This window comes from Canis aureus, chromosome 8, assembly GCF_053574225.1.
Source record: "Canis aureus isolate CA01 chromosome 8, VMU_Caureus_v.1.0, whole genome shotgun sequence".
NCBI lineage: Eukaryota > Metazoa > Chordata > Mammalia > Carnivora > Canidae > Canis > Canis aureus.
Genome location: NC_135618.1, coordinates 46559603 through 46585004, shown reverse-complemented (window position 1 = coordinate 46585004; position 25402 = coordinate 46559603). Strand labels below are relative to the sequence as shown.

The 25402-nt window shown below is 50.5% G+C and overlaps 1 protein-coding gene across 1 annotated transcript in view; it reads left to right on the top strand.

Moving 5' to 3' along the window:
* Positions 1 to 7601: 7601 nt before the first annotated feature.
* LITAF (lipopolysaccharide induced TNF factor) overlaps positions 7602 to 25402 on the top strand; it is a 30438-nt gene continuing 12637 nt past the window's right edge. The window contains exon 1 of the mRNA XM_077906648.1: positions 7602 to 7704. The gene's annotated coding sequence lies outside the window, so the exon portion shown is untranslated. The remainder of the gene's footprint in view (positions 7705 to 25402) is intronic.

Here is a 25402-nt window from a genome sequence, read left to right as displayed (position 1 = left end):
TTTGGCCCAGGCCTCATGCCAGAATTGAAGTCATCACTGCCCGTTTCCTCAAAGTGGAGGAGCCTGACCCCCTCACCCCCCACACCCCCCTGTCCCCAAGCCCTGGTCAGAGCCTCTGGAGGTGGGGTGATCCCAGACTTCCTGGGACCCACAAGCACAGCCCCCAGCTTGCACTTCTCCTTCCGGTTGGAGGAGAAACCAGCCTTGAACCACGTTCTGCAGTTCAGGTCAGGCGCCCCAGAGCTGATGTGCCAACACGGGTGTTCAGGTTCAAATTCCAGAAAATGCGGAAACAGGCCAGTGATGGTGCGCCTGGGAGAAAGCCCCAGATGAGGAGGTCCCTTGGAGAGCCAGAGGGAAAGCCCTGGACAGACATATCCATTCCACAGCCCTGGACTGGAGGTGGGGGGTGGGGGTGTGGGGGACATAAACCCCAGAATCATATTTATTTAACACACAGTCACATGGTGCACCAGGTGCTGCTTTCCCCAAACCTTATGACGAAATATCGTTGCCACTTCGCAGATGTGGCTATTGAGGCCCAGAGAGGTTAAGCAAGGTGCCAAAAGTCACACAGCTGGTAAGAGCAGCTGCTGCTTCTGGAGCCAGTCTGTTTAGCCACCATGCTGTGGAGAGCTTCCTGGAGCTTAGAGCCTTCCAGATGGTCTAGACCTTTCGGGCCATAGAAGCTTAGAGCCCCAACCCACAAAACAGAGACAAGCAGTTCTGTGTGAGTTGAAGCAAGCCCCTGCCCTCCCCAGTGTGACAAGGAACAACCGTTGCCAACTTCCCCAGGCCCAGCCGAGGTCTCCAGACAGGTTCCTCCCCTCGCCAGGGGCACCCAGGGAGCCCCTCTGCCGCTTGGACCTCTGTCTCCACCACCTGCCAGCTCTGGTGCCACCTGAACCCCTCTGGGCCTCAGTGTGCCCCGCTCTAGGATACAAGGACTTTTGTAAGGAGCAAATGAGAGAATGAAGGTCAAAGCGCTCTGTCCAGGGCTCGGCAGCCAGTGGTGACTTTGGGGAGGGAGCATTCTGCATGCTTTCCCAATTGCACTGGCTGGCACGTGTCCCGTTGACTAGAAACACGGACACGCAGTGCGACATCTGGGTGTCGTTATGAAGGGGGGTCTGGGCTCTCATCCCGAGGATACCTTTCCCTGCGCTTGGGGGGTCCCCGCAACAGGTAACCTGATCCTCACTCTGAGCAGACCAGGAAAGACTCTACCTGCAGCTCCAGGGCCTGGTGAAGACAGAAGGGTGGCCAGGTCTGCACCCCTGGGGGGTCAGGAGGGGGTGACCCGCATAATGACAGGGAAGCTCACTTGGGCCTCCATCTGGGCACTGGCTGCAGGTGCCACTGCTCCCGGCCCAGGGCCTCCTGCTCCAGCCCCAGCAGACTGGGCAGGTAACATTGCCGGATAGAATGGAGAACGCCAGGGACCCCTGGGGGGCTCAGCGGTTTAGCGCCGCCTTCAGCCCAGGGCGTGATCCTGGAGCCCCGGGATTGAGTCCCACGTTGGGTTCCCTGCATGGAGCCTGCTCCTCCCTCTGCCTGTGTCTCTGCTTCTCTCTCTCTCTCTCTCTCTCTCTCTCACTCTTTGTGTGTCTATCATGAATAAGTAAATAAAATCTAAAAAAAAAAAAAAAAAAGGAGAACACCCAGGTGAATGTGAATTTTAGACAAACAAGGAGTGTTTGGGTTTTTTTTCCCCCCTTAGTCTAAGTATGTCCAATGCAACATTGGGAATACATTATAATTCTGCAATATTTGGGAAATATTTGGGTCCCAAATATTTGGGACCTACGTACACTAAACAATCACTAGCTGCTTGTCTAAAATTCACACCTAACTGGGCACCCTGTGTTTTGATTTGCTACATCTGGCAGCTCTCCCAAGGCCTCTCTCCAGCACCTCCTCACCCCCCACCCCCCCAGCTCACCCCTTTCTGGCTCCATCTTGCAGCAGCAAAAACAAAGGGCTTGTCAGGGCTAGGAAATGGGCACAGGGCCCCCCTCAGATTCCCTGTCTGCCTGACTCAGCAGTAAGAATCTCTGCTCAGGGTTTCTTGGAGGATGAGTCGTGTGACATAGGCAGGAACCGTGTTTTGCAAACGGAAGAGGTATTATGGAAACATCAGTTACCAGAATTTGTCATCAGAAGCAGCAGAGACCAGTCTGGGGGGGGTGTTTCTGGGGACTGAGTTCCTTCTCTGAAGACTCGTTTTTGTTTTTTGTTTTTAAAAAATATTTTATTTATTTATTTGTGAGAGACACACAGAGAGAGGCAGAGACACAGGCAGAGGGAGAAGCAGGCTCCATGCAGGGAGCCTGATGTGGGACTCGATCCCAGGACCCCGGGATCATGTCCTGAGCCAAGGGCAGATGCTCAATCACTGAGCCAACCAGGTGCCCTTACTCTTTTTTTTTTTTTTTTTAATTGGGATAAAATTCACATAATATAAAATTTAACATTTCACTATTTTGCACCCTACAATTCCATGGCATTTAGTACATTCAAAATATTGTGCAACCATCCCCATGAGCAACTTCCAGAATATTTGTAGCACAACCAGAAAGAAACCTCATACCCATTAGGAGTCACTCACAGCTCCTCGTGGCCCCAGGGTCACCACTGGTCAGCCTTCTGTCTCCATAGATTTGTTTATTCTCGAAATTTCATACAAATGGAATCATATGACAATGGGACGCCTTTTGTGTTCAGCTTCTTTCAATGAGCTTAATGTTTTCAAGCACAATATTTTCAATCTACATGGTAGCACATGCCGGTACTTCTTTCTATTTTATGCCCAAATGATATTCCATCATATGGATACACAACATTTTGTTTACCCATTTATCAGTTGATGGACATTTGGGTCATTTCCACTTTTGACTGGTGTGAGTATTGCCACTATGAACGTTCCTCTGTACATTTTTGTTTGAATACCTGTTTTCAATCACTTTGTGTATATATTTAGCTCTGGAGCAGCAGCTGTGCCGTTTTGCATGGCCACCAGCAATGTGTGAGTTTCAGTTTCTTCACGTCTGTCTCAATACCAGTTATTTTCCATTGAAAAAAAAAATTTTTTTTTCTATGACCACCATAGTGGTATCTCATTGTGGTTTTTTTTTTTTTTTTTTCATTGTGGTTTTGATTTGCCTGATGATTAATGATGGGGACCATTTTTTTTCCTGTGATTCTTGGCTGTTTGCAGAAACATCTCCTCATGTCCTCTGCCTATTTTTAACTGAATTTTATTTCTTATGGGAAAATATATAAATAACATTAAAACTTACCATTTTAACCTTTAAAAATTTTTTAAAAAGATTTTATTTATTTATTTGAGACAAAGCGCAAGCAGAGAGGAGAGTCAGAGGCAGAGGGAGAAGCAGACTCCCCACTGAGCAGAGAGCCTAATGTGGGGCTTGCTCCCAGGACCCAAGCCGAAGGCAGACACCTAACTGACTAAGCCACCCAGGCACTCCCCACTTTAATCATTTTTAAGTGTACAGTTCAGTGGCATTAAGTACATTCACAATGTTGTACAACTATCACCACCATCCAGCTCCAGAACATTTTATTTAAAAAACCTATAGTTTAGGGATGCCTGGGTGGCTCAATGTTGGAGTCTTTGGCTCAGGTCATGATCCTGTGGTCCTGGGATCAAGTCCTGCATCAGGCTTCCCGCAGGGAGCCTGCTTCTCCCTCTGCCTATGTCTCTGCCTCTCTGTGTTTCTCATGAATAAATATAGAAAATCTCAAAAAAAAAGAAAAAACCACTATTTTTTAAAAGTAGTTTTAAGGGATGCCTGGGTGGCTCAGTCAGTTGAGTGTGTGACTCTTGGTTTCGGCTCTGGTTGTGATCTCATGGTTGTGAGATCGAGCCCTGCCCACATGGGCTCTGTGCTCAGTGTGGAGTCTGTTTGAGATTCTCTCTCCTTCTCCCTCTGCCCTGCTCTGCCCCTCCTGCTTGTGTTCTTTCTCTCAAAGAAATAAATACCTTTTTAAAAATATTTATTTATTTATTTATTTATTTATTTATTTATTTATTTATTTATTCATTCATTCATGAGAGATACAGAGAGAGAGAGAGAGAGAGAAACAGAGACATAGGCAGAGGGAGAAGCAGGCTCCACGCAGGGAGCCCGATGTGGGACTCGATCCCAGGATTCCAGGATCACGCCTTGGGCCGTAGGCGGGCACTAAACCTCTGAACCACCCAGAGATCCCTAAATAAATACATCTTAAAAAAAAAAAAAAAAAAAAAAAGCAACAGTTTTAAGTTCACAGCAGAATTGAGAGGAAGGTACAGAGATTTCCCATACCCCTTGTGCCCCCCCAACCCCGGCATGCACAGCCTCTTCTGTTATCAACATTCCCCACCAGAGTGGGACATTTGTTTCTCTGTTTCTGCCAATAAGGCAGTCGGGATTTTGGTAGAGATCATATTAATCTGTACATCAGTTTGGGCAGCCACATCTGTGATGGTTAGTTTTACGCATCAACTTGGCTAGGCTACAGTAGCCGGTAATTCAAGTAAACACTAATCTAGGTGTTGCTTTGAAGATTTTTTTTTAGATGGGGTTAACTTCTACAAGTTGACTTTAAGCAAAGGAGATTATTTGGGTAATTTGGGTCTCATCCAATCAGTTAAAAGGCTTTAAGAGCAAAACTGAAATTTCCCAGAGGAAGAATTATACCTATGGGCCAGAGCTTCTGCTTCTGCTCCTGCCTGAGAGCTTCATCTCTCTTTCTCTTTCTCTCTCTTTCTCTCTCCCTCCTCCATCCTATCCTCTCTACTTCCTACCTATCCATCCTATCTACTCTATCATCTATCTACCTATCTTTCCATCTATCCATCCAACCTATCATCTATCTATCTATCCTCTCCTTCTTTTTTTTTAAAATTTTTTAAAAATTTTTTTTATTTATTTATGATAGTCACAGAGAGAGAGAGAGAGAGGCAGAGACACAGGCAGAGGGAGAAGCAGGCTCCATGCACCGGGAGCCCGACGTGGGATTCGATCCCGGGTCTCCAGGATCGCGCCCTGGGCCAAAGGCAGGCGCCAAACCGCTGCGCCACCCAGGGATCCCCTATCCTCTCCTTCAAGTACAGTTTCTCTAATAGAACTCTGATACACTAGGTGAATGTCTTTCCATTCATTTAGGTCTTTAATTTCTTCAGCAATATTTTGTAGTTTTCAATGTACAAGTCAAAGTTCCTTAAATTGTTTTCTGAATTTTATTTTTGTGTCATTCCTCGCTAGTGTTTAGAAATGCAACTGATTTTTGTATGTTGATCTAATAATCTGGCCACCTTGCTGAACTTGTTTATTAGCACTGATAGGTGTTGTTGTTGTTGTGGATTCCTTAAGATTTTCTCTACATAAAATCATATTGTCTGTGAGCAGAGACTGTTTTATTTCTTCCTTTCCAATCTGGATGCTTCTGATTTTTTTTCACGTGGAATTGTCCTGGCTAGAACTTCTGGTACAATGTTGGATAGAAGTGGCAAAAACAGACATTCTTACTTGTTCTTGACCTCCGGGGGCGGGTAGGGGGGAACGTCTCCAGTCTTTCACCATGGAGGATGTTAGCAGTAGACGCTCTTTATCAGCTTGTGGAAAGTTTCCTTCTATTCTTACTTTGTTGAGTGTTTTTCTCATGAAAAGGTGTTGGATTTTGCCAAATGCTTTTTTAGCATCTAGTGAGATGATCGTGTGCCTGGTTCATTTTCCTCCCCTTCTCTGAAGCACTGGGCTGGAAATTCAATCTCTGTGGTTTCTCAGGGATTAAAAAAAGAGTCACAGCTTTACAGCTCTCCCCATAAATAATCAAAAACTCATAGGCGCAGTTAAGTGTTTAGGATATATGAAAAAAGCAAAGCCAGCTCCAGTTGCGCTTAGCAGTTGCAAGGAGAAAAAGGAAGTAACATTGAGAAAAAGACAGCAGTAAATTCAGTTGTGCAATTACTTTTCCCCTGCAGAAAGGAAGAAGGAAAGAAAGGGGAAGGGGAAGGCAGGAAGGAGGGAAGGAAGGAAGGATAGGAAGGGAGGGGGAGCATTCACACAGGGCCATTTCTTAAAACATTTTGCTCTGAGTTTCTCTAAGGCTTTTGTTTTGCTAGTGGCAGCCTGTGATACTCTGGCTTCAGGTCAGGACAACAGGTCTTCTTGCCCACATTGAAAATGGAGAATGGCAGAGGTTGGGCATAACTCAGCTTCTTCTATAGTTTTAAAATAAAAGATTGGCCTCACTAATAACACCTGCCTGGCAATTTATCATGGTTGGGAGGACTTTGAAATCCCCTCCTCCAATTGACTAATATGTCCACAGCTGATAATGGCTGGGTCCACCTGGTGAAAGGTGGTGAGAGCTTTGGACAAGGACAGTTTGCTGTGGGACTTTGGGCAAGTCACTCTCCCTGTCTGGGTCTCACTGTAAAGGCAGCTGGATTCTATCACTGGAGGATGGTCCAGTAGGATCCAGGTCTATGAATCCCTCTCGAGTGGCTCATAGGCTCTTCACCCAAGTGGCATTTCTCTAGATGGCCATATTAGGGTTCCTTGCATCTCCAGGACTTTGTACTCTGAAAGCCACACAGGCTCCTTAATGCCTGGTGAGGACTTCTCAGAGTCCCCTGCTGGATCAGGGCTGCTGTTAATACTCTAGCAGGCAGACGGGGCTCTGGTCAAATAGGCAGGCAGCACCCATTTAGGGGCAGAGGATCAGATACAGACTTCCAGAGCTTTTAGCCAGGGAGAAAGTACCTAGGGGTGGTGGACCACCCTGGGGGCCTAGGAAGTAGTAGCACAGCAGATTGGTTTTATTTAAGACCTAATCTGTGCTAAACCCTTCTCGGTGCATTCTTAGACTTTATGAGACAGGTACTGTTATGCCCATTTTATACACAGGAAACCGAGGCCCAGAGGAGTGCGTGACTTGCCCAAAGGCACACGGAGTATTTCGGGCTGTGTGGATGCGTCTGAATGTGCAGGACTGAGTACTGGGGAGAGAAAGGCCGCCCTGCGGAGGGCAGGCAACCTTGGACCTGGGACTGGAGGCTGATGGGCCCCCGCTGCCTGAGGGTAGGGAGGAGGAAGGAATGCCAGAGATGGGGGGCCTAGGGGAGCGGGGAGAGCTGGAGGCGGGAATCAGGACGCGGAGGGGAGGGGATCGACTTGTAGGAGCGGAATCCCCAAGGGGCGACCCAGGACCGGACGATGGGGGGCTCCGAGGTCAGCGGGGGCGTCCCGGGAGTGAGCCGGGTCGGGGTGTACTCTGCGGGGTGTCCCGAGGGGCGGAGGGGAGGGGCAGAACCCGGAGGGTGGGCAACCTCGGGCAGGGACCCCGCCAGGCTGCGCTGGGTGGGCGAGGAGCAGGGAGGGGCGGGAGCCGGAGCTGCCCCGCCGCCGGCCCCGGCTCGGCTCGGCTCTGCTCGGCTCGGCCCGGCCCGCCCCCTGCTCGCCCCGCCCCGCTGCGCGGCAGGCCCCGCCCCCAACCAAGGATCGCCCCGCCCGCTGCTCGGCCGGCCCCGCCCCCTGCTCGGCCGGCCCCGCCCCCGGCCATGACTAGCCCCGCCCCCTGCGCGGCAGGCCCCGCCCCCAGCCTGGGATCGCCCCGCCCCCTGCTCGGCCGGCCCCGCAGCTCGGCTGCAGCGCGCGCTCAGACCTCCCGGCTCGACTGGCGGCGCGGGCGGCGGTGAGTGCAGCGCGGGCGCGGGCGGGGGCGCGGGCGGGGGCGCGGGCGGGGGCCGGGCTCGGCGGCGTGAGCCCTGGCCCCGGGCTCGGGAGCAGCCGCCGCCGGGAGACCCGGGGCATCGCGCGGGCCCCGGGGGTCGGGGCGGGCTGGAGGGCGCAGGGGTCCGGCCGAGCTGTTCCGCGCGGGGCCCGCCGGCGCCGGCTTCCCCGACCGCGGGACGGGCTGGGTTCCCGCCCTGCGCCCCCGAGTGGGCCGGTCGCCCGCGCTGGGATCGTCCCGGAGAGTTCCCGGACGCCGGCCTCAGACCTTCGGCTTCTAAGGGCCGCCCCCGCCATCCTGAGCCGGTGCCTTTGCGGGCGCGCGGGCGCCTCGGGAGCCCCCGGGGGGAGCGGACCGAGCGCGAAGGCAGCCGTGGCGCCGGCCAGCCCGCCTCCCCGCGTCAGGGGGCCCCGGGTGAGTGCAGGGGTGGCCCAGGCCCGCCCGCTGCCGGGGCCGGCTGGGTGCTGGCGGCACGGGCTGGGGGCTGGGGAACCCGTGGCAGAGGTGGGCGTCACCCCTCCCCCGCCAGGCCTGGCAGGTGAGCTGCTCCCCTCTGCTCTGCAGGTCAGACCTGGGCAGTGGGGTTGGTGTTGTGTCCGCACCTCCTGGTCAAGGTCAGGAGATGGGGAAATGGGCATATTCTGGAAAGGGCGGTACATTCCAGGCATCAGGCCAGTTGGACCTTCACTGGTTTTCTGGTCACTTTTGTGCTTCTGATTCATGGGGCGGATGTCATTACTTTTTGGACTGACATTTGGTGTTCAGGGAAACCTAGGTTCTGGAAGCCACCGGCCTCCCCTTCCTAACCCGTCAGGTTAGACTCTCCCACCCGGCTTCCCAAGAGGGGTAAATCCCTCCGGTTGGCCTGGTAGCCTGGTAGCCTGGTGCTGGTTGAGGGGCTGCCTGGAACGCGGGTTAGCCCTGCAGTTCCCCTGGGGCCCTTGTAAGGAAAGACATGGCTTGTGTTGGTATATGCTTGACTACCTCACTTACCTTCCTACCCCCACCCCCAGCCTTTTCAGGGTACTTCTTTTAAAATAGGACGAACCGGGCTGCCATTGTAAAGGGAGGCATGAGCTGGTATCTGGGACTCCACCACCGTGTTTGGTTTTATCATAGTTGGATCAGAATCCAGAGAGCAGGTGACTGGTTCTACCTGGCATGGAAACACCCTATGCCGCACTTGGCTTAACTCTAAGCCGGCCTTTGTCTGGGATCTGAATGTGCACCAGCCTCTCTAAGAAATACCTAGTATGGAGGAGGCCCATCTTCCCTCTTTCCTGTTACTTCAAGGCATCAAGAATAGGTGCTTTCATTCGTGTTTGGAAAAGTATCCCTGTCGTGTTATTGTGGATTAAGTGACTTGGGTGATTGATCTGAGACAGAGGATCAATTTCTTAGATCTCTAAAATACTAGATAATTTGGTGAGTGGACCTCCCTCTGCTCCTTCGGTCCCTTTTATGGGCTGGCTGTGGGGGAACAAAGTGCTACCCTTGCCCGTTAAAAGACACAGGAGAAATGGCTCCTGGCCCTGAGGGGTCTACACTGTGGGTCGAAAATGGAGACACATGCAGGTGAGAAATTCAGTGCTTTCTAATGCCTGGAAGGATCTTGAGGGGAGTGGGAAGGAGGGAGGTGTGAGCAAGGAGCCAGGATAGTCACAGTGGGTTTAGTAACAAAGCTGAGGCCTGTGCTTCTGTGGCAGAAGGGGCAGGTGGATATGGGGAGCAGCATTCCAGAGGCACAGAAGGGTCTCGGCAAAGCTTCAGAGGAGGCACAGACAAGATGAGGGTTGGACCATAAAAGGGGAACCACTGGAGGGAGGAGCCAGAAGGCATTTCCAACCCAACCTAAGTTAATTTTCAGAGAGATCAGCAGTACATACTCTTGCTATTAACCACCCCTACTGAATGGAGGCATGTATGATACCACTCTAAGAAGGGGCTAGTGCCCATCTGGAACTTAAAATTCTCTCACCAAAGACGAATTTTTTTTTTTAAAGATGAAATTTTTTAAAAAAGATTTTATTTATTTATTCATGAGAGGCACAGAGAGAGAGAGAGAGAGAGAGGCAGAGAGAGAAGCAGGCTCCTCAACGCAGGGATCCTGATGTGGGACTTGATCCCAGGACCCCCAGGATAATGCCCTGGGCCGAAGGCAGGCGCTCAACCACTGAGCCACCCAGGCATCCCACACCAAAGATGAATTAACCCAGAGCTACAGTGATGGTGAAAGAAAGAAGGCTCATAAGAGGAAGTCCTAGAGCCTTGGCACCACGTACAACCTGTCTTGTATTTCTTTATGCTTTTACTGCAATGACAGTAGCCCAGTGGGAGAGGTGGTCCATCTCATCAGGTAGACAGACCTCCTTAACTCTGCCTGTCGCTAGTACAGACATGTTGATGATGTCTTCGGTGCCCACTTGGCCTGCCCTGGTCTGTTCTGAACTTGTTTTCTTAACCTTAAAATTGTTATTTGTGCTCAGAGTGGTGCTTTCCTAGGTCCCTGCAATTTCTTCTTACTATTTTAACCCCTATTGGTATTTTGGGCCGCTTTGGCAACACTTCCTTGGCTAATATAGTTGTCCCTCGGGTGCACATGACTTCAGTAGAACTGTGTGTAGTTTCACAGGCTTTAGTTAAGACACCAACAGAAGAGCGGCTGGCTGGCTCAGTCGATAACAGCGTGCAACTCGGGACCTCAGGGTTGTGAGTTCGAGTCCCGTGTTGGGGAGGGGGACAGATTACTTAAAAATAAATCTTAAAAAAAAAAAAAGAAGAAAGGAATCATTGAGAGTTTGAGGTAGGAAGTTCAGTCGCTGAGATCCTAAAAACTTGAAGCACTCCCTCCTTTATCACTTTCTTCCTTATGGGTGTTAAGTTGAGAGAGAGAAGGATAGAGAAGGTCAGTTACTTAGGTCATGGAACTTTAGAATTGACAGTGTTCCTGGGATAAATTTAAGAGCTTGGCATTGACTTGCCTTAACCCTGAGCCCAGGGGGGTTATTTGTAGGCGATGCATTGATATTTTTGAAAGTTATATATAAAAAAAATAACACTATCACAGAAAGCGTGGAAGATAAAGAAGAAGATTGGGCATAATCTCAGCCTGTGAACCAAAGAGTTAGCATCAGTTTTCCTTGTTCGGCGGCTTGGCCTTTTATCGTGGTGCCTGTTTATTTCTGAAGCTGTAATCAGGGCACATACAATTTTGCATCCCGACGCAGTCCTGCTGATGTTCCCATTGTGTCGCTTCATCAAAACTCATCATTCCTGTGGAAACTTGCGGATGTGGTTTCACCAGGAATCCAGAGGGAAGTCGCCCTCTCTGATTCCGGGGAGCAGCCCACCTCCCCAGTAGAAGGATTTTCCATCCCGCAAATCATTGTAATTGGTACTTGCACCATATTCGAACCTGGCTTTCGGATGGTGGTAACTTTATCTTTGATTTGTGGGGCATGTCAGCCCGTGTAAACAGACACAATTCAGAGAACATGGCATTTGAAAATAATTTCTCTGAGATTTCCGATGAGCTTCTGTGCTTTTACTGAGGTAGCTTGGACTTGCATTTGATGGAGGTCAAATAGCCTAAGCCCTGTAGTACAATTTTCTCACTTCCTTTCCCGAAGAAGGCTGGAGATCCCATTTTCCTTGTTTGTCTAAATTCTTCCTCATACTAATTTAGAGTTTAGAAAGCACCATTCATTCGCCTGGGACATTTTTCAGAACCGTGGGCAGGTTAAATTCCATTACAACTAAAACAGCGTCACAGTATCTTTGTATTTTCAAGATTGCTAGCTAGTGGCCCTTAGTTTAAGAATTTTGAGCAATATTCGATTTAATACGTGTACAAGCCAGATAGTTCCTTAGAGTTTTTATAATCAGGTTTCACTTCTGTTCACATTATTGGGTATAAACGGAACGGTCTTCTTAGGCATCCTGACAATTTGCAGGAGCGCCCTTTGCCCCTGCCCCCCTACATTTTTTTTTTTTTTCCTGAAGGAATCCCTCTTCCCCTGGGGTGATTTCAGTGATGCAAATATTCCGAATATTGGGAACTGGTCTCTGGGTTCCTTTTCTGGGGCTGGAGGGTGGGGGCAGGGAGTAGAAGTGGAGAATCTTCCTTTTCTCTCCTTGAAAGAACTGATTTTAAGAAGGAGGATTAAGTTGGTGGTGAAAAAGCTGCTTTATCTTCTCTGAAGGCCTTGCCCTTTTCTGTGTTGATCTGATGTATTTTTAGAACAGTTTATCACCCACATGTGTTTAAAACCACTTTGGGAGAGTTTTGAAATCAATGTTTTAAGGGAGATTTGTGGCCAGGCATCCTTGTGCATCCAGTTGGGAGGGATTTTGGAGATTCCTTAAACCTCAAGGCCTGTACAGTCACTTACATTTGGGGATATCTCCTTCCTTCCTTCCTTCTTTCCTTCCTTCCTTCCTTCCTTCCTTCCTTCCTTCCTTCCTTCCTTCCTTCCTTCTCTCCACTTAGAAATAATTAGAAACTTTGGTTCACTTCATCTTTTGCATTTAACCAAAATACACTTAAAAAAAATAGCTTCTTAAAGAAAAAAAAAACCTTTAAAATTTTTTTGTTTTTTAAAATTGAACTTGAATGTCTTTGGGTGAGGCCTGCCTGCTCTGGTTCACCTTCTAGTTTAGTTTTAAGTTTGTGGGAAAGTTGCAGTTAGCACAGGGAGTTCCCAGGACCCCTGGCCTGGTGTCCCTGTTGTTAAAAATGTCTCATGTCATCCCCACAGTACCGTCAAACCAAGGAACTGACACTGATGCCTCACCATTAACAAAACTCCAGACTCTGTTTTGGAGTTCACCAGTTTTCCCCCGACATTCTTTTTCTGTACCAAGGTCCCATCCCGGGTACCACATGGCATTTTAACCCCCTTTTCCAGCATCCTCTGCTCTCACAAATGTCTCCGTCTTGTTTTCATGACTTCTTGAGGAGGACTAGTCAGAGATTTTGTAGACTGTCCCTCAGATTGGGTTTGTCTTGGAGTTCTTCTCCTGGTTGCATTGGCGTTATGGATTTGGGTGAAGAATTGGCATGGGGAAATGCCTTTCTCCTGACATCTGGGGGGTATCTGATATCCACAAGACATTGCTAATAATGTGAACCTTCCTCACTAGGTTGAGGTGGTGGTTGCCAGGTTTGCCCATTGCCAAGTTCCTATCTTTGTCTTTTTGTAGATTGTCCCTTAAAAGCAAGATACTAAATCCAGCCCACACTCAGGAGAGAGGAATGGAGAGAGGGAGGGGTATTGACACACACCATTTGGAATTCTTCTGTAAGGACGGTTTGTCTTCTATATTTAATAAATACACACTTGTAAAGAGCTTGCATGATAGATCTCGCCATCGTATATGGGGTGTAGATGCTGTGTATGTGCATAAAATCTCTGTTCTACGAGGATGTCGTGTGGGCATCACTCTCCCAAAGCCCTCTGGGAACCCGGGAGAAGTGTAGAACCCAGTCCTTTCCCTGGAGGGGTGTAATGTGGTCCAGTTAGGGAGACAGGAAACAATTAGGACGCATGAGGACGGCATATGTTGTGGAGGGCTGGATTGTGTAGGTGAGGCCAGGCATACGGGGGCAGTCTTTAAGGGAATTCAGTAGGTAACGTTTACCACCCTGTTCTCACCTGAAGGCTTGCTAAAGGCGAGGTGGATGTTTCCCATAATTTTCAAAGACATGACAGTTATAATTCCAGCAGTCAACTGGAATATAGCCAGAATGGAGGAAATAAGCAAATATGAGACTCCCGAGTAACACAGATATTTATCATCAAGACAGACGCCCAAGTCTGTTTACCTTACTCATAGGAGACACCCAAGGAAAACTCGTAACTCTTACTTTACATAGAGTTCTTACACTGTGGGTGCGGGTTTTCCATGCTCAGAGGCTTTGACACAGCAAAGGCAGGGGTGGGTGGGAGCTGCCAGCAGCCGCAGGCTGGACCTTCTGCAGTCTGGGACAGCACAGAACCACCAGATACGACCCAGGCATCGTCATCTTCTTATTCTTTGTAGACTTTAAGGAAGCAGAGAGAAATATGGGATCGATATTAGAAAAAAGTTCAGGTGCTTTTTGGGGAGGGATGCTGAAGAAAGCCATCAGTCAGAATGAAGCAGTGTCAGAAGTCACGAGGCTGGAGTTTTCGTTGTGTTCAGCCGTGAGTGGGGAGAGGGACCCCCTTGGCTTTGGGCTCTTGGGCCTTTGATGTGTGTTTATACTGATGACAGTTGCTGCGTGGCTTCTGCTGTGGTTGGTTTCTCCTGGTATTCTAGGTTTTGAGGCTTATTTTTAGAATCTAACCCTCCTTCTTGGCAGGAGTTGGATACTTCTAGGGGGTTTTCATGTTGTTCTTGGGATGCTGGTTAATTAAACAGAACCCTTGTTTGGGGACCCCCTGTGAACGGTCCAGCCTGAGCCAGATTCTTGGCCATGGGAAGGCTCCCGTGATCCGACCCCACCCTTCTGGCCAACTGCTATGTTCCCCATAGGACACAGGTGTGCCTGCTTCTGTGCGTCCAGCCACGCTGTTCCCCACGCCCCGACCTGCCTTTGCCTGTGTCCCCTAGACCCTCCACTTGGCTCAGAATCTGGACTCAGTTTCCCCTTTGGATCTGTTCCCATATCTCCCCCACGTTAGTTAACTTTGCCTCCCCAGAGGGATTCCTTAAGGCTGGCAAGGGAGGGTCTGTGTCTCCCTAGTCTCATATGAACCATCAGCCTTCAGAACCCCCTGCATAAAAAAATGGGTCCTAGCACAAAATTCAAAGAGAAAGAACTTTATGTTGGTAAATAGGACATTGTTGTCACAAATTTGGGGATGATACAGTGAGAATAGTAGTTTACATATCTCCTCACCAAATAGAAGTAATCAGAAGCTTTAATCACTCTGCAAACACTCAGGGAGGAGCTAAAGGCCAGGTGCTGGGCAGTGACGTGAGATGGTTCACGGGACAAAGGGCTGTGATGACATAATTTCACCCACAGGTGGGAGTACACGGGAGGCAGATATGGGTTAATTTTTATTTTATTTAATTATAAATATGTTATGATTAATAAATACTGAGTCCTGTAAACTTAATAAGCTATAATGAATAAACCTATTATATTGAATTTTTTCTTAATTTAATTTTTTGATTATGTAATATTGCTGTGGCTCAGTGTACAAACAGAAGACCAGGGGTCCCTGGGTGGCTCAGCGGTTTAGTGCCTGCCTTTGGCCTAGGGCGTGATCCTGGAGTCCTGGGGTCGAGTCCCACATTGGGCTTCCTGCATGGAGCCTGCTTCTCCCTCTGCCTGTGTCTCTGCCTCTCTGTCTCTCATAAATAAATAAAATATTAAAAAACAAAAACAAAAACAAAAAAACAAACAGAAGACCAGGGAAGTGTAGGTGAAGAATGTCCTTCCTCCTGCATCTCCCAGTCCAGCCCTGTCCCCGCTCACAGGAAGCCACCGTTAATCAGTTTCTTATATATCCTTTTGAGACATTTTCTATCTATCCTATAAGGAGATATGTATATCCTCCTTCCTTACACCCAAATGATGCCCTGCTGTGAACACTCTGGGGCTTTGTTCATGCAGTGATATGTCTAGAGAGATGCATTTCCACACATAAAACTCTTGCTTGTTCTGTTTTGGTGGTTGTGTTCTATTCCCTGGACATAGACGGGCCATCACCGATCTGCCCGGTCCCCTGCAGATGGATAGTTAGGTGGTTTCTGGCCACGCTGCAGTGAATACCCCTGTGTGCTCGTCATTTGTCACTTCACCCATGCATTGGGTATCTTGGCTACAGATGCCTAGAGGAAGAACTGCTGGCTCGAAGGTCTCCTGCATGTTACCTTTTGGTAGATCCTTCCATTGTAGATTTACAAGAAAGTTGTCAAGTTAGTACAGAAGTCACATACTTACCCCATCCGGTTCCCACCCCCCCAAACATCTCACATCAGGGTTATTTGTCACAACTAAGAAACTGGCGTTGGTATACCTGCCTCTTAACCAACTTCAGACTATTCGAACTCAGAGGAAAACCTTTTTTCCTACAGGATTCTTTTCCAGGATCTAATCCAGGATCCTACATTGTATTTCGTTGTTCTGTCTCATTCCCCTCTGGTCTGTGACCGTTTCTGAGACTTTCCTTATTTTCCGTGACCTTGGCAGTTTTGGGGAGTACTCTCCTGGTTTTGGGCTTGTCTGTTGTTTTCTCATGATGAGCCTGAGGTCAAGGGGTTGGGGGAGGAAGACCACAGAGCTGACACATACTTTTGCCCCTGATCGTATCAGCAAGTGTGTGATGTCCATGTGATTTCTCACTGATAGCAATCTTGACGGCCTGTCTCCGCACCGTTTTAACTGCATCTCCTCGAGTGAGATAGCATCTTTTTGCATGTGATGACAACTCCAGTGGAGTTGTCCTGGATGGGCCAGGGTCAACCTGATTGGTGTGCAGTTGAGGAGTGGGTGCACACTCTTGTGTCCCTGGGGACCTTTTGGGGGAGAACTGATGGAGAAGGAGACAGAGGTGCAAGCCTGGGCCAAGTGAGGAAGGCCCTCCAGCCTGGGGAGAAGAGGACAAGAAATAGGAAGTGGGTTTAGTGTTGTCGTGGCTGAGGGAGGAATGAGGCTGGGGGGTAGTGGTGGAGGGTGATCCCGAGGATGGGGAAGAAAAGCAGGAAGCCAGAGGGGCTGAGCACCCGGGCTGAGGGAGAGGAGCCAGAAATGTTTTTACATTTTGGAAGACCTGAGCCATCAAAGAGCTCTTAGGAGAGGAGCCAGCTGAGAGCAGGGTTGGCAGGTGGAGGAGGCTGTTGGAGCAGGGTCCCCGGAGAGATGGCAGGCATGCCAGGGTGGCCACACTCACACGGTTAAGTGGAGTTTGAGTCAGAGAAGCGCTTGCTTGTGAATTGAGGGCAGGTGGACAGATGCCTGGGGCTTAGGATGGGAGGTTGAGGGAGTCAGGTCTGCAGGGGGGCAGAGGCGTGGGAGGGAGGGGAGCCCCCTCGAGAATCCACAGGTGGGGAATCTGGGCGACCCAGTGGTGAGGTGGGTGTGTTCATTCCCTACGGCTGCTGGGACAGATTACCACACGCTCAGTGGCCACAGTAACACACATCCATTAGCTCACCGTTCTGGAGGTCAGCAATCCAAAACGGGTGTCACGGGGTTAAAATCAAGGTGTAGCTGGCGTTCCTTCTGGAGGCTCCCGGGGATCATCCATCACCTTGCCTTTCCCTAGCTTCCAGAAGCATCTGCGTTTTTTGGCTTGTGGCCCCTTGCTCCACTTTCAAAGCCAGCAGGGGAGCACCTCCTCTCCTCTCAGGTCCTCCTGCCTCCCTCCTAAGAGGAGCCTCGTGGTTACGTTGGGCCCACCAGGTACTCCCCAGGTACTCGGGGACAGCCTCCTCCTCCTCTCTTAACAAGCACAGCTGCAAAGTCCCTCTTAAGGGATTCACACATTCTGAGGGATTAGGATGTGGACGCCTTTAGGGGGCACTATTCTGGGTGGGGGGTTAGGCAAACATGGAAAGCCATGGAGGTAGTGGCCCCAGAACAGGAGCGCGTGGTGCAGTGGGGTCTGCGCTTGGATCTTGGCAGTGGGAACCTCTGTGCCACCGCGGCCAAGCGGTCCCCTCCCCGGTCCCTGTCTGCTTCCCCGAGTCACGAGCACTAACGCTTCTGTAGTCCTCCTCGTGCCCGGGGTTCTGAGCACACCCACTTGTGCCTCTCTGAGGTATGAGGACTGTTAGCCCATTTTCCAGATGGGCAAACCAAGGCACGGAGAAACTGAGTGACTGCCCCACTTCACGCCGCCCAGAAGTGGCGGAGTTGTGGCATTCGAACCACAGGAGCTTATTAGTTCCAGAGTTTCTTGCTCTCCAACGTTTGACTGGCCTTTAAATTGCATCATTTTAAAAGAAATGCATTCCAGGGGCGCCTGGGTGGCTCAGTGGTTGAGCATCAGCCTCTGACTCAGGGTGTGATCCCAGGGTTCTGGGATCGAGTCCCGCATCGGGCTCCCCGCAGGGCACCTGCTTCTCCCTCTGCCTGTGTCTCTGCTTCTCTCTGTGTGTGTCATGAATAAAAAAAAAATCTTAAAAAAAAAAAAAGGAAATGAATTCCACCATATCGATTTTCTTTTGAGCTGTTTGGTCTCCTTTCCGTGCCTTGCCTAGTGACCCACCCACTCCTGCAAATGACTGGGGAGTGCATGCAGGTGTTTCTGGAAACCCCACGCGTGACTGTATCCAGGGCACCAGGCTTCTCTGTCCCATCCCTGAGCTCGGTGCTGGCCATGGCCTCCGAGGCCTGGACTCTGCAGGGAAGCCCGTGATGCGCCATTGCCCAATGACACTTCTTAGTATCGGGCCTCACGTCCTTCTTTGCTTTTGGGGCTGCCTGGTGGTCATCTCATCAGAAAGGGATGGGAGGGGTGCCCAGGTGGCCCAGTGGGTTGAGCATCTACCTTCGGCTCAGGTCATGATCCCGGGGTCCTGGGATCGAGCTCCCTGCTCAGCGGGGAGCCTGCTTCTCCCTCTCTCCGCCCCTCCCCTCCCTTGTGCTCTCTCTCCCTCTCTCCCAAATAAATAAAATCTCAAAAAGGGATAGGAGTAGGGAGGGAAAATGACCTGAGACTCTGTGAGTCCCTCATCTGCCAAGAGTATCCGGGTTATAAACATGCCCTGGGGATGGAGATGCCAGCACAGGTGTGACCTCTGTCCCCCGCTTTCCTGTCCACATGCAGCAGCAGAGGTTGCTGACATTTATGACATCTTGGGGCACAGGATAGTTAGGGCCTCTGAGTTTTCTTGACACTGTGGACAAAAGACAGATTGTCATTTCTGGAGAAAGGATGACACACCATCCATTTAGACCCAGTGGCTCTAGAGCCACACCAAAGAGCAGGTAACGAACATGCAGGGACAGGTGTTTGTGAGTTTGGGGTGATGGCAGTGAGGAGCCTGCCCATGAATCTGGATTTGGAATGGATGATACTGTCGCAGGATGAACCCCTCCCCACCCTCCTCGGTAACCCCGAGCAGAACCAGGAGCACATATCGGCACAAACCAGGGCACCTGCTGCAGAGCGCGGATGCCAGCAGCGTCATAAACTTGCATCAAGGAGTAGAAAGGAGCCCATCTTGAGGTTCAGAGATTGTGGGGTTTTCTTTCTTTTCTTTCTTTCTTTCTTTCTTTCTTTCTTTCTTTCTTTCTTTCTTTCTTTCTTTCTTCTTTCTTTTCTTCTTTTTCTTCTTTCTTTCTTTCTCTTTCTGATTCTATCTTGTTCATGTTTGCACACCTCCACACTTCCCTTTCCACCCACATCTTGATTCGATCTCCCGCCTTGACATCCTGGGGTGCCCTGTTGAGAAACACCACTCTCCTCAGGAATCCTGGGGGAAATGAAGGATTTCAGACCCAATTAAGTGACTCCACTTCTGGAGCGTATTTGGTGACACTTTGGCCAAATACTCGTGTTACCTTGAGCTGAACCAGGAGACCATCTGTTACTGAGGCTTGTCATTGTATAAACATCTTCCTGCAAAACGGTTCTTGGCTTCTAAGCGGAGGTGTTAGGATAAGAGCCTCTCATTTACATTTGCTTCCAAGTCTTGATGCCATCCAAGATGGGTCTTGTTTTCTCCTCACATCTGTTGAAGCGTCAGGGTGAGCAGCTTGTCTTGAGTTGTCTAGAACTTTCTCAGGGTGAGCACCAAAATCCCATATCCAGGGAAACCCCTCCATCCCCGTGGGTCACTCAATAAAAGCACCTGTGATGTTTTGAGCCTAGTTCTAGGTGCTAGGGATGCAGATTCTAAGAAATTTCAATCCTTGTCCTCATAGGACCCACAGACTGATCGGGAAGCCAGACAAGCCAAACACAGTGCTCTGTGACAAAGTGCTAGTCACGGCTAACACATACTCAGTGCTTCCGTGCCGCTCGTTGCTCTGGGTGCTTTTTTATTTATTCATGAGAGACACACAGAGACAGGCAGAGACACAGGCAGAGGGAGAAGCAGGCTCCCTGCGGGGTGCCCGATGCGGGACTCGATCCCAGGACCCCGGGATCACGACCTGAGCCAAAGGCAGGTGCTCACTCACTGAGCCACCCAGGTGTTCCATTCTGGGTGCTTTTATAAGTGGATTCATTTAATCCTCCCATGAGCCTTAAGACACTACCAGTGTTCCCATTTTATGAATGGGATAACTGAGGCACCAAAGTCATGCCGTGAGGCATGCCATCTGACCAGACGCAGTCTGGCACCCTTGATCTCTACATGGTGGAGAGAGGTTCAAGCAGGAATTAATTCTCCCCTGGGGAGGCCAAAGATCAACTCTCCGGGGAGGTGATGTGCAAGCTGGAGGATGACAGTGGAGAGGAATTTTCAACGCCCCGGGAAGGAAGGAAAGCCAGGGCAGTGGCAAGAGCGTGCCCGGGGACGTCGAAGCCAGGCTGCAGACGCATCAAAGATGTGCAGCATCGTGGGTGGTGAAGTGGGAGGCGGGGTTGGGGGTGGGGGTTCATTGTGCCCTGGGAACCCCCTCCATCCCGGGCAACTCAGGATCTTCGGTCATTCTAGTCTTGGGGGCACAGGGCACGTCCGAAAGACCCCAGTGGTTTTGGTTTTAGGTAAATGGAACCACAGGCTGGGCTGAGCTGATAAGCCTGGTGGTGAATTTGGAGGCTCAGCCTTGGCTTGTGAGGACTACGGCTCGAGGTTTCTAGCAATGCCTTTATTTCCCCCTTTTCGACTGAGGTTAAGCTCGCATTGCATAAAATTCACCATCTCAGAGTGTACAGTTCAGTGGCCTGCAGCACGCACGCTCTCATTGTTGTGCAAACATCACCTCTCTCAAGTTCCAGGAGCTTTCTTTTAAAGATTTTGTTTATTTTTAGAGAGAGAGCCCACAATGAGGGAGGGGCAGAGGGAGAAGCAGGCTCTCCACTGAGCAAGGAACCCAGTGCGGGACTCGATCCCAGGATCATGACCTGAGCTGAAGGCAGCTGCTTAACCGACTGAGCTCCCAGGCGCCCCCAGAACATTTCATCACCCCAGTTAACCTATGCCCGTTAACAGTCCTCCCCCCCCATTTCCTCCCCACACCCTTCCTCCAGCCCCTGACCAGCACCGACTGACCTTCTGGGTGTCCAGTTCTGGGCATTTCATGGAAATGGACTCATACCCTGTGTGATCTTGGCATCTGGCTTCTGTCCTTTGGCATCACGTTTTCGCCCGGCGATCTGTCGGGGCTGAGTCTGCAGCGGAAAGGCTGGTGTGCTGGTTGTCGCCAGACTTCCCAGAGGTCAGAGACTTCCCAGGGGGCAGCTCTTTCCCTGGGAATTTAGGATTCCAGGCAGAGCACTGCAGGGCTCACCTCCGCAAACATGGGTCACACATCTGTGCGGGCACAGAACCAGGAGGTTGGTCCCCAAAGCAGTGGCGGACACCTACAATAGCAGCCCCCAGTGGGGTGGGGTGTTCCAGGGAATTCCGAGACCGTTCAGGCTGAACTTTTTAGGAAGAGATCTGCAGCTGAAAGCGAGGCCTCTCTGGGTTTATTTCAGTATCATGAGGTCTCAGGAGCGATTCATTCATCTCAGCTCAGGATGTGAGGATCGCAGGGCCTGACAGCGTGGCTTCTCTCCAGGATTTTGAGGGCACTTTCCTTCTCTTTCAACAGAGCCATATTAAAAGGCTGGGGGCTTGGGGTGCCTGGGGGGCCCAGCGGTTGAGCGTCTGCCTTCAGCTCAGGTCATGATTCCAGGGTCCTGGGATCAAGTCCCGCATCAGGCTCCTCACAGGGAGCCTGCTTCTCCTTCTGCTTGTGTCTCTGCCTCTCTCTCTCTGTCTCTTATGAATAAATAAATAAAATTAAAAAAAAAAAAGAAAAAAAAAGCCTGGGACTGAGCTGCTCTGAGACTCTGCTGGCAAGGGGCTTTTGCCTTTCCCACCTGGATGTTACAGCAGGTGGCAGCGACGCCTGGCACCACAAGGTCCTTTAACTATGCAGCTTCGGACTTGCATTGTATCTCAGGGAGGTTCCCCTTCTGTCTGTCTTTCCTCCAGAATGAGAAGGAAGAGCTTTGTGGATATCTGCTTTTGGTTGATATTAAGGTCCTGGGTTCCCTGGTCTTATTAAAGAAGCAGTTTAGTTTTGTTTTTAAAGATTTATTTTTTGTTGGGTCGGGGAGGGTGCATGGCAGAGGGAAAGCGAATCTCAAGCAGACTCCTCGCTTAACTCTGGGCTTGATCCCAGGACCCTGAGATCATGACCTGTCATCAGTTGAGAAAATCAGTTGGAATCCACAATAGGTATTTTTTCACCCTGGCTTGAACGTCTGCAGTAAATGCATCTTTTTACACATGTAAGGGAGGCAGAGAGAGAGAGAGGAAGGCCTTCCAATGTGTGGATCAAACATTTTCATGTTTCATTTGTGGGTAAGGTGTGCAAAACAAGGCTGCTGACTGTGTCTGTGTCTGCCGACCTGGGAGGTGTTCAAACCCTAGCCCTCCCTCCTCCATCTGCATGACTTTGAACAAGCAGCTTGACCTCCCAGCTTTCTCGTGTGTGAGATGGGAGGATGTTAACAGTGATTCGCTCAGTGGTGTGAGGACTGTGGGGTGACGCATGTGAGGGTGTGAAGTACAGAGCTGGGGCCGGTTCATCTTAACACAGTTGTGAATCTGGGGGCAGGGGTAGGGAGTAGTTGATGGGTAGGGGATTTTGCTCACCCCAGGACCTCTGGACTCCCAAGAGTCTCAAGGAAGGTTCAAACAGCCTGGTTGGCTCAGCGGCTTGGTGCCTGCCTTTGGCCCAGAGCATGATCCTGGAGTCCCAGGATCAAGTCCCACATCAAGCTCCCCACAGGGAGCCTGCTTCTCCCTCTGCCTGTGTCTCTGCATTTCTCTCTGTGTCTCTCATGAATAAATAAATAAAATCTTTAAAAAAAGAAAAAAACAAACAGCCTGGTTATCTGGTACCCGTAGTACCCTTTGGTTTCTTCCTGTGTGAGGATCCAGCAGGTTGCATGTGGATTCAAGACTCAGAGGACGCTGGCTGCAGAGGGAGTGGACACCGGCCAGTCCGATCCTGCGTGGGCCCGTTAGGCAGAGGCGCGTCTTCCCCGGGCTGGGCCCCTTCCCCCTGCCCACCTCCCTTGGTTGCGGCCCATTAGGTTAAATTGTGAGTGAGCTGGGCATAGTCGGAAAAGAACATACGAGTATAAGGGACCTCAGGACTTGGTCAGTAAAAGGTTAAAATTTGTTCGGACAACTGCATTTATGACGTCAAGGAGAGACACGTTCTGGGCATACTAAGGGATGGTGATTTGAAAAACTCCCTGGCACCCAAATACTTCATCCCCTCTACCTCCCTCTCCCATTCTCAATGGGGACCCAGGGGAGCGAAAGTCAGTTTTGGGTTAGGAGAGAGGTAAAAAAAATTTAAAAAAAGAAAGAAAAGAAAGAAGAAGTCTTAGAGATGACAGTGGTGTGTGGCCCTCCCAAACTCAGCCCTCTCCAACGAAATCTCATTTCTTAGTATTTCATTTTCTCTTGTTAGGCAGAAATTAAATTATATTTAAATTAATTAATTAAATTTAAATATAATTTAATTTTTCTCCTCGGGGGCAAAGGGGGGTGGTGGTGGTGGTGGAGGCAGCTATAATGAAAACAAGACGGAGAAATCCTGTTCTATATACCTGGGTTGGATGAACGAGCAACTGCCAGTCTCGGTCCCGAAAGCCCAGGAATAAATATCCCGTCTCTCCCTCGCTGCCCATTTAAGAGCGAGGCTCCCTCGTGGAGGAAATGGTGGAGACTTGGAGCAAAGGGAATTTTCAGCTAGGGACCCTGGGATTCCAAGGGGCGCATTTACAGGTGAGAAGGTGGGGGCCAGGATCGTGAGATTTCCAGGTCCGCATCCCGTCTCGCCGTTAGGAATGCATCTCCGTGCATCACCTGTGCCTCCTTTCTCTTTCCTGTGCCCTGCGGTCACCCTGGGCTGCGTGACCTGGGGGCCCAGCTCCCTAAGTCTTGAGAATTTCAGGAAGGTAGCAGCAGAGCCATGGGCTGAGCCCTGTCTCCGGGTCGCCTGGTGCTGCAAAGGCTACAAGCCCAGGGAGGCAGCCCTGGTCATATTTTCCGGTTCAAACAATGGGTTTGGAATGCCTGCCTGCGGATTTGGAAGCACTTGGAAGTGGCTAATGGCAGAGCCATTCAGAGATGGGCATCGCGCAGCTCCCCAACCCTGAGCGTTTCCTTGATCTCTGGGGGGACTGGGGGGGTGGGGGTGGGGAGAACTTGGGTGGAAGATCGCCTTCCATGTGTCCTTTCCAGCAGGCAGTAGAGAAAAGCCACTCAGGGGCCTAATAACCCAAGTGGGGAGGGAGGAAGGAGAGCCCCTCGTTTGCTCCTTTATCCACCCCCCCCAGGCTCCCAGTAACCATGACAACCTGGCACCGCAGACACTGCCCCAACCTCCCAGGGCCACTGTCGCCAAAAGCATTCTCAAGGCTGTGCTTTTATGTGGCGGAGCTGTGGCCCCGCTCTTGGCTCTTGTGTGGAACCCAGAGATGCTTTGGTGTTTGTCCCACAGGGTATTAGATGGAACTGTGCTCGCGCCGCAGCACTTAGGTGGCCTGATCTGGAGGGTTCTGTGCTGACTGGGGAGCGTGTGCATGTGTGTGCGCGCGTGTAGTCTATTTCTGTGTCTTGCACCACGGTGTGCGTGTCTGTGCGTGTGGGTGTTGCGGTGAGAGACTTGCCGGGAGAGCGCTGGGGGGTGAGGACCAGGAGGTGGAGGCAGGTTGATCGGATCCTTTACCACTGACGGGGTGGGCCTCCTGCCCCCTGGGGAAACCAAATTAAAAAGAAATGGGGGAGCTTTGGGAGAAAAAGAAAGAGAAATAGGCCCAAGCGATGTGGCATTTCCTGGCCTGGGGCCTGGGGCAGGGAGGCTTTGGAATTTCTATAGAAAGCCTTCAGACCAGCTGGTTATGGGTTTTGTTTTGCTTTTATTCCCCCAGCCCTGTTGCTCTTGTATCCTTTTTAGAGTTCTAAGCGTGTTGACGTGGCTGTTGGATACAACAGCAATGCTCCCAAGAGGCAGCGTCCTGAAGCTCGGAAACTAGGCCGCGGCCTGGAGACCAGTGATGCCTGCACGATAACCCGGCCAACCCGGCCAGCCTGGGTTTCCAGAAGCGAGGGCCCTTCCTTCCTTGAGAGGAGAGGAGGTCCCCACCCCCAAACCCTCCCCGTTGGCTCTTGACAACACAGCTTCTGGCTGCCTTTGGTCACTTTGGGAGGAGGGAGCAAAGGTTTTGAAGTGGAGGCATGAGTTGAGTCATGGTTTCCCAAGCGGTTTAACCCAAACTTTTTTCTGCACAATTCAGGGTGCCCCAGGACCTCATTCTCCCCCTCCCGGAGCGCTCCCCTTGCAAGCCGCCCTTGCAAACCGCGGCACACCGAGCTATTTTAGGCCTTCTGTCCGACCGGTGTTCTCGGCTCTTGCGGTTTTCTGTTGTGAGTCAGTTTTTTGTAATAAATTGTGTAGGCAGCCGGGGGTCTGTCTGCCTTTCCTGAGACAGGAAGGGACAGCGAGTCCTTGACGTTTGGTGAGGTCGCAAATTCCTCC